The 13,385-nt window shown below is 37.1% G+C and overlaps 1 protein-coding gene across 3 annotated transcripts in view; it reads right to left on the reverse strand.

The window, feature by feature from the left end:
- LOC115352813 (solute carrier organic anion transporter family member 1A2-like) overlaps positions 1–13,385 on the reverse strand; it is a 60,582-nt gene that overhangs the window by 21,113 nt on the left and 26,084 nt on the right. The window contains exon 2 of one of the 3 annotated variants that reach the window (XM_030041472.2): positions 12,002–12,041. The gene's annotated coding sequence lies outside the window, so the exon portion shown is untranslated. Of the gene's footprint in view, positions 1–8,010; positions 8,109–9,514; positions 9,555–12,001; positions 12,042–13,385 lie in introns of those variants that run through there. The other 2 variants (XM_030041474.2, XM_030041473.2) reach the window with 2 other exon arrangements.

Below are 13,385 nucleotides of genomic sequence, written 5' to 3' on the forward strand. Positions count from 1 at the left end.
ACGCAAGGTCTAAAAAGTGTGGTGAGGGTGGGATTGGGATTAATGAATGCCTGGCTTTGAGCACAGCCTCCAGGGCAGTGTTTCTCAGCTTTCTGAGGGAGCATGCAGCCTTCCTGAAAAACCTTCCTGGACTACCACATACCCTGTGTGGTTATGCTGCTGAGAGGGGGAAATAACACACCAGCAAGATACTTGGCATTTTTGTTACACAGTATGTTTTTGTCTCACAAACTTAGAACTCCACCGCTGTACTGAAAAACATTTTGTAGACCCTCTGCTAATGCCTTACAGACCACTGGTGGCTGAGGGTCCTGGCCTGCTCAGTGCTGCACCAGAGCATGAGGTAAGGCATTTTCCCCTGTTATTTCTTATAATAAAAGTTCACAATTGTAAATTTCTGAGAGCATACCTTCTCAGTTCTCACACACTAGAAAATTTCTCAAGTAAAAATCTATTAACATGCTTCCAACATGTGAAAAGTCTTGTTCTCCCTCAGAAAATATGCATTTCATAAGACCTATAGTGCTGCTTTCTGTTCTTGCTTCCTGATGGTCTCCAAATCATACCTGATGTCTGTCTGTGCTGGGATTTTGCTTATACAGTTTAACTAGAAATAGAAATTCTGTTTCCACCTTTGATTTCCTTTAACTAATATCTGAGGTAAAGTCTTATTTCCCACTAAGATATTTTGAAGGTTTTCTTGCATTTTCTATTTTCTCCACTTACCCAGTGCCACTTTTGGAAAATTAAAAAATCCTCTGACAAAATAAGAAGAAAATATAAAAACAGTGGTCCGAGTTCTGCCACATACTGCTTTATGTTCACAGAAGACTGTACAATGAAAAAGCAATAGTGAACAGAGGTAGAAAATGGCTGAGTATAAAGCTGCCTTAAGTCCATGTGGCCATCCTTGCTTCCTTTAAAAAAAACAGTTAAAGGTGATGAGGAAAGAGGATACTGCCCACCAAAATGGCAGTTGTTCAACAGTGTATGTCAACAGCAAAGTAGTGTTCATTCAAGTGTAAACCTGTACCCATACCACGTGCAACAGCCCTCTGTGTATGACTAAGCATTGTTCTATGTAGGCGAGAAGTCTCGGTGTCATTAGAGCATTACACTTGCTTTTGCATTAAAAATATCTTAACTTCAGTATTCTGATTGTAATAGTTAGCTATGGAAATCTGACTACAAGTACTTAATCAAAAGACTTGGCTAGGAGAATGCGCAGGGAACTTGATACATGATATTTATCTTAATTCATTAGAAACTAGAACTGTAGATCTCAGTTTAGTTGTTTTATCACTCTGTGTTTAGCTATTACACGGATTTACCAGTCCTTTCTTCTTTCTTTCTCATCCCATCCATTTTATTAATATTTCATGTCATAACTATTTGTAGACTATATTCTACATATATATTATATTTTAATCCATGCCTATTTAGGTGGAGGAGACACCATGATTTTGTCTACAGAGATCCTTATTTTCGAATCTCCTTATCTATCATAATTATTTAAAAGTGAGCTTCTGAGATGCATGCAAGTATTTTCGGTATCTACATGAAATAAGCAAACCAGTGAAATAAAACCATTGTCTGGGGTTTTAATTAATTATTAAATAAATAACCATTAAATAAACTTGGATGAGATAGAAAGTCATAGTAACATCGCATACAGAACTGTGTAATTCTACAATCTCAGTAGGATTATTTTGTTCAATAATAGTTTGTGCTCAGGGTGAATAAGGTTGAAGATTCAGACCCAGCAAAGTAATTACAAAAAATGGAAAGCAAAAATTCCAGTCAAATAAACACCTCCTTATAGCAGGCACTTAACAATTTGCTTTAAACACTTATGTCCATATCAGAAAAAAATAACTCAGGTGGCAGTTTAAGTGATTTATAGTTTGTGCCTACTATCATATGATTTTCTAGCTCCACTTTAAGAGAACTTTGCTTTTAAAATTTCCCCTAGAATTCATCATCAATAACATGCATTTTAGAAACTGAACAAATAAGTGCTGTCTTTCCTCTTCAAAAGAAAAAATAATATAGGGGAAGAAGAAAAAAAATATTAACTTTGTAAAAGCTGAAGTACCTCTTCAGGATGATGAATTAAATACTGCATGCATCAACTTATCTCAACTGACTTCTGAGGTTTCAACACCTTTTTCCAAAGATTCATATTGCCCATTATAAAAGATTTACTCTTATGCATAACACTCAATTTTGGTCAATTCATATTAACATATTTGCAAAGTGCCTTAAAGTAGAAACCTATGTGCTGAACATTCACAGAAGTCAAAAGAATTTCACTTATTGATGTGCTGAAGTATGAACTGAGTTTATCTTTAAAAGTCAAATGAAGAAATAGATGTTTCAAGGGCATTTTCCTTCAGATACATACATGAACACACACAGGCACAGACAAACACACACACACACTAACAAGAGTTTTCCCAAGGACTGCCTACATTCAAACTCTCTCTCTGGTGTTCTATTTTTCTGTAGCATCACGATAAAGGAAGTACTACTGGAGTTATATCAATCTTTGCTTCATGGAGAAAGTCTTAGAGACTTCTGCTTACAAATGAACAAAGGCTAGTATCCATGCATTTGGCTCTACAGTCCTGGAAGAAGGAAAAAGGCCTTTTACAGGGATAACAAAAGAAATCATGCCTATGAAAATAGCATTTTCCCAGAAAAAAAGATTAGAGTGAAAATATATTTATTTATTTTTTATCTGCCTGAGAGTGCTGGTGAGCTTTACTAATTTTTCAGGCTTTTTGGAAGCTGAAGGAAGTTGGGGGAACATTTTTAGGGTAAGTGTGTGCTCTTAATCTTAAAGTAGGTAACTGTAGCCTACTTGCATGGTCTGTGTGCACAAAAAAGTGCCTGAAGGAATACACTCATAAGGCCCATACCTGGGCCCTTTAGTGACTTCTGTGAATTTTCAGTGTTTGGACATGCTTAGGTGATGCTGGGAAGCACCTACTGTGCAGATCTTGACCTTTATAACCTGCTTTTGTTTCAGCACACAACCTTCAGCAGTGGCACTCGGGTACTGAATGAAGATAAGGAGTCATTCCCAGCCATTTGCCAGTGATCAAAAATGCATACAAATTAAATACCTCTCCAGAAAAATAGGAGTAGAGATATGAAATGAACATATGTTCACAAATGCACAGTTTAATATTCAGTAAATTTATGAAAATTCAGTGCTTACGGAATTCAGTATTTTTCTCTATTGTGATTAATTCATGGATAATACAGAATTATAGAGAGTCTATGATGTTTTAGCATATTGAATTCCCATCTTTGTGGGATTTCTCCTAAAGGCCATATTTGCACCAAGTTCACTGCTTCCTGCATTATCAGCCTACCGCTTGAGAAACTGAAACTACAAGTGTTTTTTTCCTGTCTGGATAGATTTTGTTTGAGGGGGTGCTCTAATAATTCTAATGCTTCAATAAAAGGAAAATACCTTGAGAGAGTCAAGTATTTGTATAGAATCAGGTATACTCTATTATTAGCAAGTAGTTTTCTTGAAGATCCTCATCTAGAGTCTCACAACAGGCATTAGAGAGTGTCAGATATTTCCAGAGAGTAATTTATCCCATCTTAAGACAGCTGTCTGAAATAAGTGGGAGGAAACAGTCTCTAGGGGTGCTTCTCTCTTCCCTTTGATTTGAAAGTCTAGAGAGCTAGATTAGTCTAGATAACTAACTTTTAGACACATAAAAATCAGCTCAGATGACACCCGTCCTGGTTATCTCTCCTTACGTCATTCTAGATCTACTCATCTTGGCCAAGGAACAAAAAAGCCTGTCAGCCAGCAGGTCCCAGCCTAAGGGCAGGGCCCCCTTACAATTGCTTATGCAAGGTCACAGGAAATTCAAATGGATAAAGGGTGGTCTTATAGAAATCAGTAGAAGTTTTCAGTAAAGTTACCTACCAAAAATACAGAAGTCACTTCTAGTCTCACTCTAAATACAATACGTGATTTTGGAAACACTGAGGACTAAGTAGCTCTTTCCCAGCACTGCAGTTGTAAACAACCACAAATGTAACTAATTCGGGAAAAGCTGGAAATATGAGCTATGTCTTCACAGAACTGAGCACTACAGCAGTCATGGGTTGCACATCCCATAGGACATAACATGGCAACACAGATAAGGGTCTTGTGACACAGATTAGGTTCACTGTCATTTCCCCCATCAGTTCAGAGCTGGACCACAACACAAGCAATGTTTAAAACCATTTTTTTTTCTCTCAATTGTATCTCCTGAGACCTGCTTATCTACTGCAGGCTTATCAGGAGAAACAAGGGAGCTTAAAATTTCACCCCTCACTAGTACTGATCAGGACAGTGGCAGTGCAGAGCTGTGATAGTTGAATAGCCATGCAGCTCCCACTGAAATGAAGGCTAATGGAGAGAATTTCCAACAAGGACAACACGGAATTTTCTTCTCAGGGTTGTGCCCTAGTCTGGGTACACACTCCAAAAGCTTCACTGCAAAGTTAAACCCTTGAACAGACCAACAAAACTGAGTCTGGAAACCTCACAAGACAGGCTCTTTCACAACTTTTTCTCTCCTTTCAGCTGCTTACAGAGGTCACAACTTCTGCACAAAGCAAAAAACCCTTCTCAGGATATTTTGGGAACCTAGTCTCTCAGAAGACAGAGGAAGGATGCAAAATAAAGGTAGAAATAATAATTTAACTGATCCTCCTTTAATCAAAAAAGTATTTATTCTGGCAGTGGTTATACTAGACTGAGGTAAATTGTGGGGAGTCACAAGGTCTTATTATACTGGCCAGTGAAGAGACTAATAGGTAAGAGCTTGACTTACTCAAGCCAGGTGGGGAAGCACCCATCTGCATTTAACAAAGAAAGTGGCGTGTTGTTTATCCCTGTATATGCAGAAACACAGAGAGGCACAAGAACTTCTGCCCATTTTGAGCCTGAATTCAGGTTTAGTTTGACTATCCAGTAAGATTTCCTTTCCTCTCACCTCCACAGAGTGCATGTCAGCTACAAACTAGATAAAGATTCAGATCTGTCTTCCATCCTCGACTCTGCCATTGACTCTGTGCATCCCTCTTAACTCATCATTGTCTCAATTTTTTCCTGTGTAACACAAGAACAATGAATAGTCATTTATAGCAAGCACTCAGATCTGTACATTGGAGACAATATTGTCTATGTGCAAAACATTAATCGTTGTCTGGTTTTGTAACTATTTATTTCTTTAAACTAGTGAGACTGTCCATAACAGCTTCTCTCTTAAGAAAGTAGTTTAGCACTCTGATTTCCACTTGTATGGATTTGGGGGGGTTGCTTTTGTTTTACAAAACACGTTCACATCTTCCAGCCTTGTGGCAAACTTTATGAAGACATAAAATTCTTTATTCTTTGCAAAATTTGCCACAAGGCTGGAAGACATTCTCTTACACAAACTTCTATTTTTAAATGTTAGAAAACATAAATGTTCCAATTGTCAAAACAGTTTTTCAGAATAAATTACCTATGTAAAAAAAAAAGTTGAAAACCTAATGATGTACTTTTGGGCAGTACCTACTTTTTAAAGTACAAAGGGATTTGTTGTGCGCTCAGGTCGTCAGCTTTCCACTAACGAGGCATATTGTCTCATGAACATACTTTAAGAAAAGTTAAAGGAACAAATGTACTGTAGGTTGACTGGCAGTTCAAAGGCTTCGAAGTCTCTCTGGAGTCTTTTCCTCTAAAAAAATGACATTAACTATGATTCATCAATCAGTGGTTTATGTAACCTGATAGCATTTCACTTTCGCTATCCATCAAGTCCCCAAGTTTTTTGGTGTGTGATAATATGCTTTGTGTGCAGAGATATCATCTGGCTAGGTACTGGTTACTAGAAAATGCTTAAAGGTGATACTCTTCACATTTCTAGGTACACTTTACACAGGGACCTTTTCTAAGACAACTCAATCCTAAAAGGTGTGAAACATCCCAAGTGGAAGCTCCAGGAACATGGGTGAACTTGTGGGAATCCAGCACATAGCTATGCATCTACCTGTGAGCACTGCTTTCTAGCTACAAAAACCTCATTTTTAAAACACAGGAAATTTTCATAGGATCCCCCAGAACAGGTATTCTTGCTCAGGAAGGTTTAAGGTTTAAGTTCCATGAAATATACATCCTCTTTTGACAATGGAAATTAAAGAACTGACTTCGAATAACAGTGTACATTTAAGACTTTCTAATAAAAAATAGTTTAACTCTATGGTGACAATTTTTATGGTTCTTTTAACAGTTGTTTATTCAACTGCTACAGACTATTAAGAGTATTATAAAAGGCAACAAGATGATATATGACCTAGAGCACTGGGCTGTAATGATCCATAAAACCATGGAGAAGATTATGACTGTTTATGACAACTGTTTATAAAATAATTTAAGAATGTCTTAACCCTTCATTGACATGAAATTATATGAAATGCTATGTTGATGTGAAATTATATATGACTTTGCCAACATTCTTCATTTGTTAACACAATACCAATAAGTAGGAACAGTGTGGCAATGTGACAGTTCTCTAAAACAAAACTAGCCATTTACAGCCTGTGGGAATGCATCAGGAAGGGGTACAGGGCCTCTGTGAAGAGTAACAAAATCAAGCCTACAGTCACTAGAATCATAGCCACTAGTCAGAGGTCTACCCCTCCAGTTGGAAACGTGTAGGATTCCTGTAAATCAAGGAAAAAAAAAAAAAAAAAAAAAAGACCACCAATCTAGACAATAGTTTATGCAGTAGAAAAGACTCTGAACCCGAAAGCAGAGCTTAAGATACCCATTCTAAATAAACAGTACCTATTCAACACCCACAGATTTTAAAGATAATTGTCCTGAAGTATGTTCTTCTCTGCTGCTCTGCACAAAGTTCTTTTCTGAATCAAATGCTATGATAAGATGACTTTTCAGCTTTGTCCCATTGAAACTGTAGCATTCATTGGCACAATATTTGTTAATATGAAATTATTTTAATATGTTAATGATTGAAAGTTTCCAGAGCCTCAGGTTTTTTTGCTTTGCAATAATACAGTGCCTTCAATTTTCCACTTGGTATTTGGTTCAATAACAGTTTGTTGCAAAAAACATCACCTTTTGAATCAGCCATGTCACTTGTAGCTCCTAAAGTATTTGTGAGAGCTCACATTTAAATACTGACTTTTCCATACCATTCATGTTTTCTGTTAGCAGGGACAATCTCAGCCAAAAGTGGAGTGGTTGCTAAACAGATAGAAACCACAATATTTGGTGTAAAAGGCACTAACTACCATAACAAAGCAAAAATCCACTAAATTTTTCCAGATACATATGCTGAAGTCCTAATGAATTTTTAATGACTTCTTACAGTAAAGAGACAATTTCATGTACTGATTCACATTCCCTGTGCTTATCAAAATCTTTTCTCATCTCCAAGTAGAATGAAAAGGTCAGGTCTTGCACTCACACGTACAATAATCCAAGCATACAGTAAATGCAGCCCTACTGCACTTCTCTTTGAAGAAGGGCTATCTTAATTTGCAGCCGCATGTGCCGACATACCATAAATAAGTTAATTTATGTTTCATGGTATTGTCAACGTAAATCCTCCTACGTAAGCTAGTACACTGCAATTGCCCTTAGTGAAAAATTATTACTAACATGACTGATTCTCAGTTCAGCACAATTCTCCTTTTTAAACAGCAGAGAAAATGCCACTATTAATAGCAGAGCTGTCAAGACAGCATAATCTAAAAGACTCGGAGTGTTACAAGACAAAGCCAGATTGTCATTCTCTTGCTGCAGTTTACAGAGAGAAAAAAAGAAAAAGTCTGATTATTGAAAGTGAGATAGTTTAAAAGAAAACTTAGTTAAAACTTATGCACTGGATCAGGTAGGAAGGGCTGACATGATTCTGTGTAGATTTATTTTGAAAACCAGCAGTTTCTCTTACTGGTGAATGGTTCCATTTGCTCTGTACTTACTAACAATTTGCCTCCACTTAAATAAGTCTGGGGAGCATGGAGGGTGGTTCCTGGCCTCACTGTATCTTCTACAGATATCTGTGCGCTTTATAAGATGCTGGGGTGGGGAAGAGGGGGTGGAGAGTTCTCACTGTTACACTTAGTAAATCAGAGACAGCACTTCTACGCATACCTAATTCCTTAATCTCTTTTTTCCCTTACAGGAGCATTCAGGGAGACCTCTGCACATTCAGTAGCAATATAGTCACTCTGGACTCTTCTGTAAAGAAAGACCTGTGTAGTCAGCCAGGATGCAAATTTAAAATGCACTGACTCTGTAAGGAGATACTCCAAGTAAGCACCATAGCCTTCCTTTTAGCAAAATTATTTGTTCCGCTTTGAAGTATACATATGAGTCCACATGTTATAGGACTCCATATACTATTGTAGTAGTGGTATGTATACATTACAGCAATATATTTGAAAGCTGAATACCTTTTTATAGCTGAGTTCTTATAGACAGTGACTTCAGAGATTGATCATAGCAGGAAGCAATGGATGGCTTAGGTTACCAGAAAGGAAGAATAGTAGTACTATTTCATATTACTTATTTACCATTGGCACTGTCTAGAGCCCTTGTAAGTGACATTGATAACCAAAGGAGAGTTATGCTTTTGCTTATACTTCTGGAAGCAGGTTGCAGAAGAGACAGGGAAAAAGAAAATCAAGAATTTAAACCTGTTGTATTCAAAGATAAATTGTTGGATGCAAGTCAGCAGAAGCCATGCAATTAACACTCTATAAACTGTAAGTAGGAATGGCATTAGGAACTATAACTCATCAGTCACTGTGCTGTCATTTCTGACTCTTCTGATCTAAACATGGGGTTTATTCCTCTTGCTTGGGAGTTTCCCAGCTACAGGAACTGATTCAGCACAAACTCTGCTCATTCTCAGAACAATCATTAGCAATAGCCCTTTGAGGCTACACCATTGTTCTGTCAATGTTGTGAGCTGACTAGCATAAAACATCATAAAAGTCAGATTTAAGATATTGTTAACTATCCAAATGACTTCTTTCCATTTGCTAGTCAATTCCATGGATGGCCACCCTTCATTTCTGAATCACCTGTTTTTTCCACTGGGGGAGAAATGATTAACTTTGCTCCTATTACCTCTTCTGCTTCTTCTTCCACATTTCTTCCACGGGTTTGACATCAGTTTGGGGATCAACAAAAGCAGCTCTGAGTTTTTATCAGTGTTGAAATGGTCCACACCAAATAGGAGTAACAAGGAAAGTTGTGCTAGCAAAAGCATATTTGATAAAACAATATTTGAACAAAGCAGATACACATAGCTTAAGTGCTAACAGTAGCAAATTACAACTCCACACACCAGAAAATACAAACATTGTAGTACTCATCAACATAGTAACAAGCAAGAAATACTGGGAAAAGAGTACAAATTTTCAGAATTTTGCATGCAAATGTAAAAATTTAGGGAACAATCCAGGTTCCTAATCATACCTGTCTAGTGTAATTTTAGACTCCCTCTGATATTCCACCTAGTCTGCAGTTGCTACAACAGTGTCCTACTAGCCAGGTTCATGCATGTCAGTCCTCGATATCCTAGGACATCTAAAATGATAGCAGAAAACTATGTTTAAGCACCTGATTTACTCCTCTAATTTCAGATTTGGCCATTTGAACACAAGGTGCTTAGATGTTTTCAGAGGCGCTGACACTATCAACAAAACCTTATTTTTATACTTTACTTTTGGTTTGAAGCTTGATTCAGACTTATTTAACAGGAATCAAAGGCTAATAAAATTGTTATAAAAATGAAACAATTTTGTCAGATCACATGGAACATTCTGCTCAACTCATATAACAGTTACAAGCAGTGACACATGCACCATTCTGTTTCATTACTGGTAATATTTACACTGATGCATATTAATGCTGCTGCTATTATGATTTCTGGTTTATTCAAAAAATTGAAATATGCTTATTTCAGGTTAATGCCTAAAGCTTTTCCTTTTCTCTTTTGATACAACAGGAAAACTAAACTGTGAGTTATTCACACACTTACAGTTCCTGGTAACTGAGCAACAATGTAATTTACTGGAGACATTTACCTTACACAGCAGAACAGCATCTGGTAAAGTGCGTGCAACAGGTAATATGGCTTTTTGTCACTCTCACAAATGGGAAAGAGACATCCATTACCAAAAGTCTTAATGCCTGTTATTAATGTTCTTAAGCAAATGTGGAACTCAGAAATTGAAAAGCAGCCATTAAAAGTGGGAAACAGCTGTTCCAGCAGGTGTCAAGAATAGGCTAAGAAACAGGTAAATATGAGAAAGAGAGGGAGACAACCTTAAATGTTAGGAACTGAGCACATAAGAGAGTTAATGCACCCCTGCTGGAATTCATTTCACATACATTTAGACACCTGCAGTGTAAACTTCTCTACCTAAGCAAGTCACCCAAGGCTGTTTTTATAGTCAAAAAGGAGAAAGAGGCACAAATCATCTAAGCTATTTTAGACTTCTGCATTAGAAACAGGCACTAGAATGGTCTCTCTATTCATCTCACATTTAGTCAGATAATTCCCACTCCCCAGTATATAAAAGCAGCAGTCACTTGAGACAAGGCTAGTTTCCTGTTCCTCTGCCGCCAGTACATTACAGTGCAGAGCATGTTCATCATCTTGCAACTCTAGACATTTATGCATGCAGTTTCCAGAAGGAACAGGGGCATTGGCATACCATATCTTCTACTTTCTTTGTAAACCTCAGCTCTGGTGTCCCCTAACACTCATACAGGCACAATACTTTAGACAAATCTTTTCATACAGACTTAAACACCAGTATAAATATGTAAAATTACCATGTAACTACTCAGGATGGAATTGGTCATGGGTTTCTTTATTGAGAATACTTGATTTTTTCCTTAGGCTCATAACATTTGTTATGCACAGTAATAAAGGTTTTTTTCTAAGATCAAGGTTAAGGAACTTTGTCAGTGATAAAAATAGTTTTCTAACCACTTCATTGAATAGTACTAACTGCACAGTACTTAGTGCCAGGTTCTTGAAATTTGAATTATGAATAGTTCTGCTGTCAAAGAGATTCTACAATTTCATATTCTAATCTTGTTTGTGTGGGAAAACACTATTCCTGCTTAAGAGAACTTGTAAGAGAAGCCATAATACCTTAATTTTGTTAATATTACATCTGACTAATAGCTGGATAGACTTCTTGCTGACTCTGCCAAAATGCTATGTGGCCCAGGAGGCAAGCAATGGTCCTGGGACATCATGACCCCAGTTTCATTTCTACAATACACTCAAGAATCAGCCTTTCTCTTCTTCCCTCAAAGCATTAAAGGGTCCCCAAGGCCACTTGCAGGACAGCTGGCATTAGGATTTGGGACCAATATTTCTTTGAAAAGCCTGTTTCACTTTTCTTATGTTAACCCATAGTTTGATGCAAGCTTGACAGAACCACCATTCACTTAGACACCTTAAAGCATAAGAGATTCTGAATATTCAGTCCAGTCTTTTAAAATCTTAGATGCAAACTGCATCTGATCTGTCCATTGCTTTTCAGGAGTTGAAACAACATGAGCTTGCCTTTTCACAAGAGCTGAGCATACACACCACTACTGAGTGTCAGTGGGACCCAGATCTCTTCTCACTTCGGAAGAAGTGCACCAAGGCATTCTCAAGTTTAATATTCAAGCAGTCAATATTGGCTGGTGTCTAACACCAGCCAGATTATTTGCATAACTGTTTTTTTAGCACAATTCTATCTCTGTAAAATGGGTCTACTCATGCCTTCATTTCAGAAGAATGAAATTGCTACAGTGAAAATAACACCAGAATGTTATTTTGTTGTAGTCAAATGCTACAGTGAAAATAACAGCTGAAGACTCTTTGAGAGATAAACTTGTTTCAGATATTGCACAGAACATATTGTCATGGTGAAGATAAAACAACAGTATACTTACTTCTCTTACAGAGGGACTGTGCATCCAGGATGACAGGAACCTGGGGGGGGGGGGAAAGATATGATCGTATCGTTAAAAACAGAGAGTAAAATATCTAGAAGCAGCATCCCTTTTTTTAAAAAACCAAGCGAACAAAAAAACCCCAAACATTTTGTCACTTGCTAGAACCTTATTTGCAGACTAGCTGTTGTATCACATTAAGAGGCTACTATCCCAGCTAAATATTCCTTCTGTATTCAAGTCGAGTAGCACAAATGCCTGAAGAGAGCCAACACTGGAACTTTAGCCATTTCAGTGAAAATCTGGTGTTACAGACTAAACCAACAAAACAGGGAGCTTCCAGTTAAGGCAACATACCTGGCATTGAAGCAGTTATGAATTAATTTGTGTTCTCTGGGGGTATGGAAGATGCGTACAATAACTTCCTATCACAGAAAACTTTGCCTGAGCTTTTGTGCCAGCATCTTAACATCCATAAATAGTTGAAACACCTGTTTCCAAAGGCATTTGGGCACGTAAAGGCAACTAATAAGACAGAAAAAAAAAAGAAAAAAGTAATTTGCCTAATTCCCACTGAAACTGGGAAAAAAATGGTTCTAATCTGTATCCTTGGAAATCTGCAATCAGGTAGTTTATTAACACTGGATTTAGTCTATTAAAAGCTGTATATTTTTCCCTGAACCATGCTCTGTGCACACTAGAGAAATAAATGTTCACAGGCAGCCTTTATTCTGACATTTCCTAGCTTTTTAATCCTAGTCTTCGCCGCCTTAAGAATATTAATTGACACAATTTTCATGCATGACATAAAGAATCTACCAGTGTTAGTAAAACATAAGATTTTACATTAATAATGAGAATTTTCATTCATATATATACTTTACTGAAAAATGTACGTGATTTCTACCTTGTTACTCTGAATGATCACCCTATCTGTCAATTTCAATAATTTTCACTCTTTTCTTATTCCTCATACAGCTTTTATCCCTTCAAATATTTTTTGTGTTTTGATCATTATATACCTCTACAACAAACCTCCACAACTTTAACTATTCTACCTTTTCTAAGATAACTGTTTTCTTATATTTCAATTACTGGTGATTTGCTGTTTCATCTACTCTAGCTTTCTTTATAACTTTTGTTACCTTATTTAGCCCTTGAAAACACCCACAGGGAATATTACCTCAGCATCTTATCAGAACTGTAAAGCTGAGGCTACAGTTCTGATGTGCAATATGTTATTACAGTATCTTCACGAGGACATCCTGCATATACCAGGTTAATATTTACTGATGTGCTAATGTAATAATGACCTTTCTGCCTCTCCTCCTCTCTGGGGTACTTTCTATCTATAGGGCTGGGAATTAATGACAGTCTGTCTGTG

This window comes from Aquila chrysaetos, chromosome 17 (genome assembly GCF_900496995.4).
Source record: "Aquila chrysaetos chrysaetos chromosome 17, bAquChr1.4, whole genome shotgun sequence".
In the NCBI taxonomy this organism is placed as follows: domain Eukaryota; kingdom Metazoa; phylum Chordata; class Aves; order Accipitriformes; family Accipitridae; genus Aquila; species Aquila chrysaetos.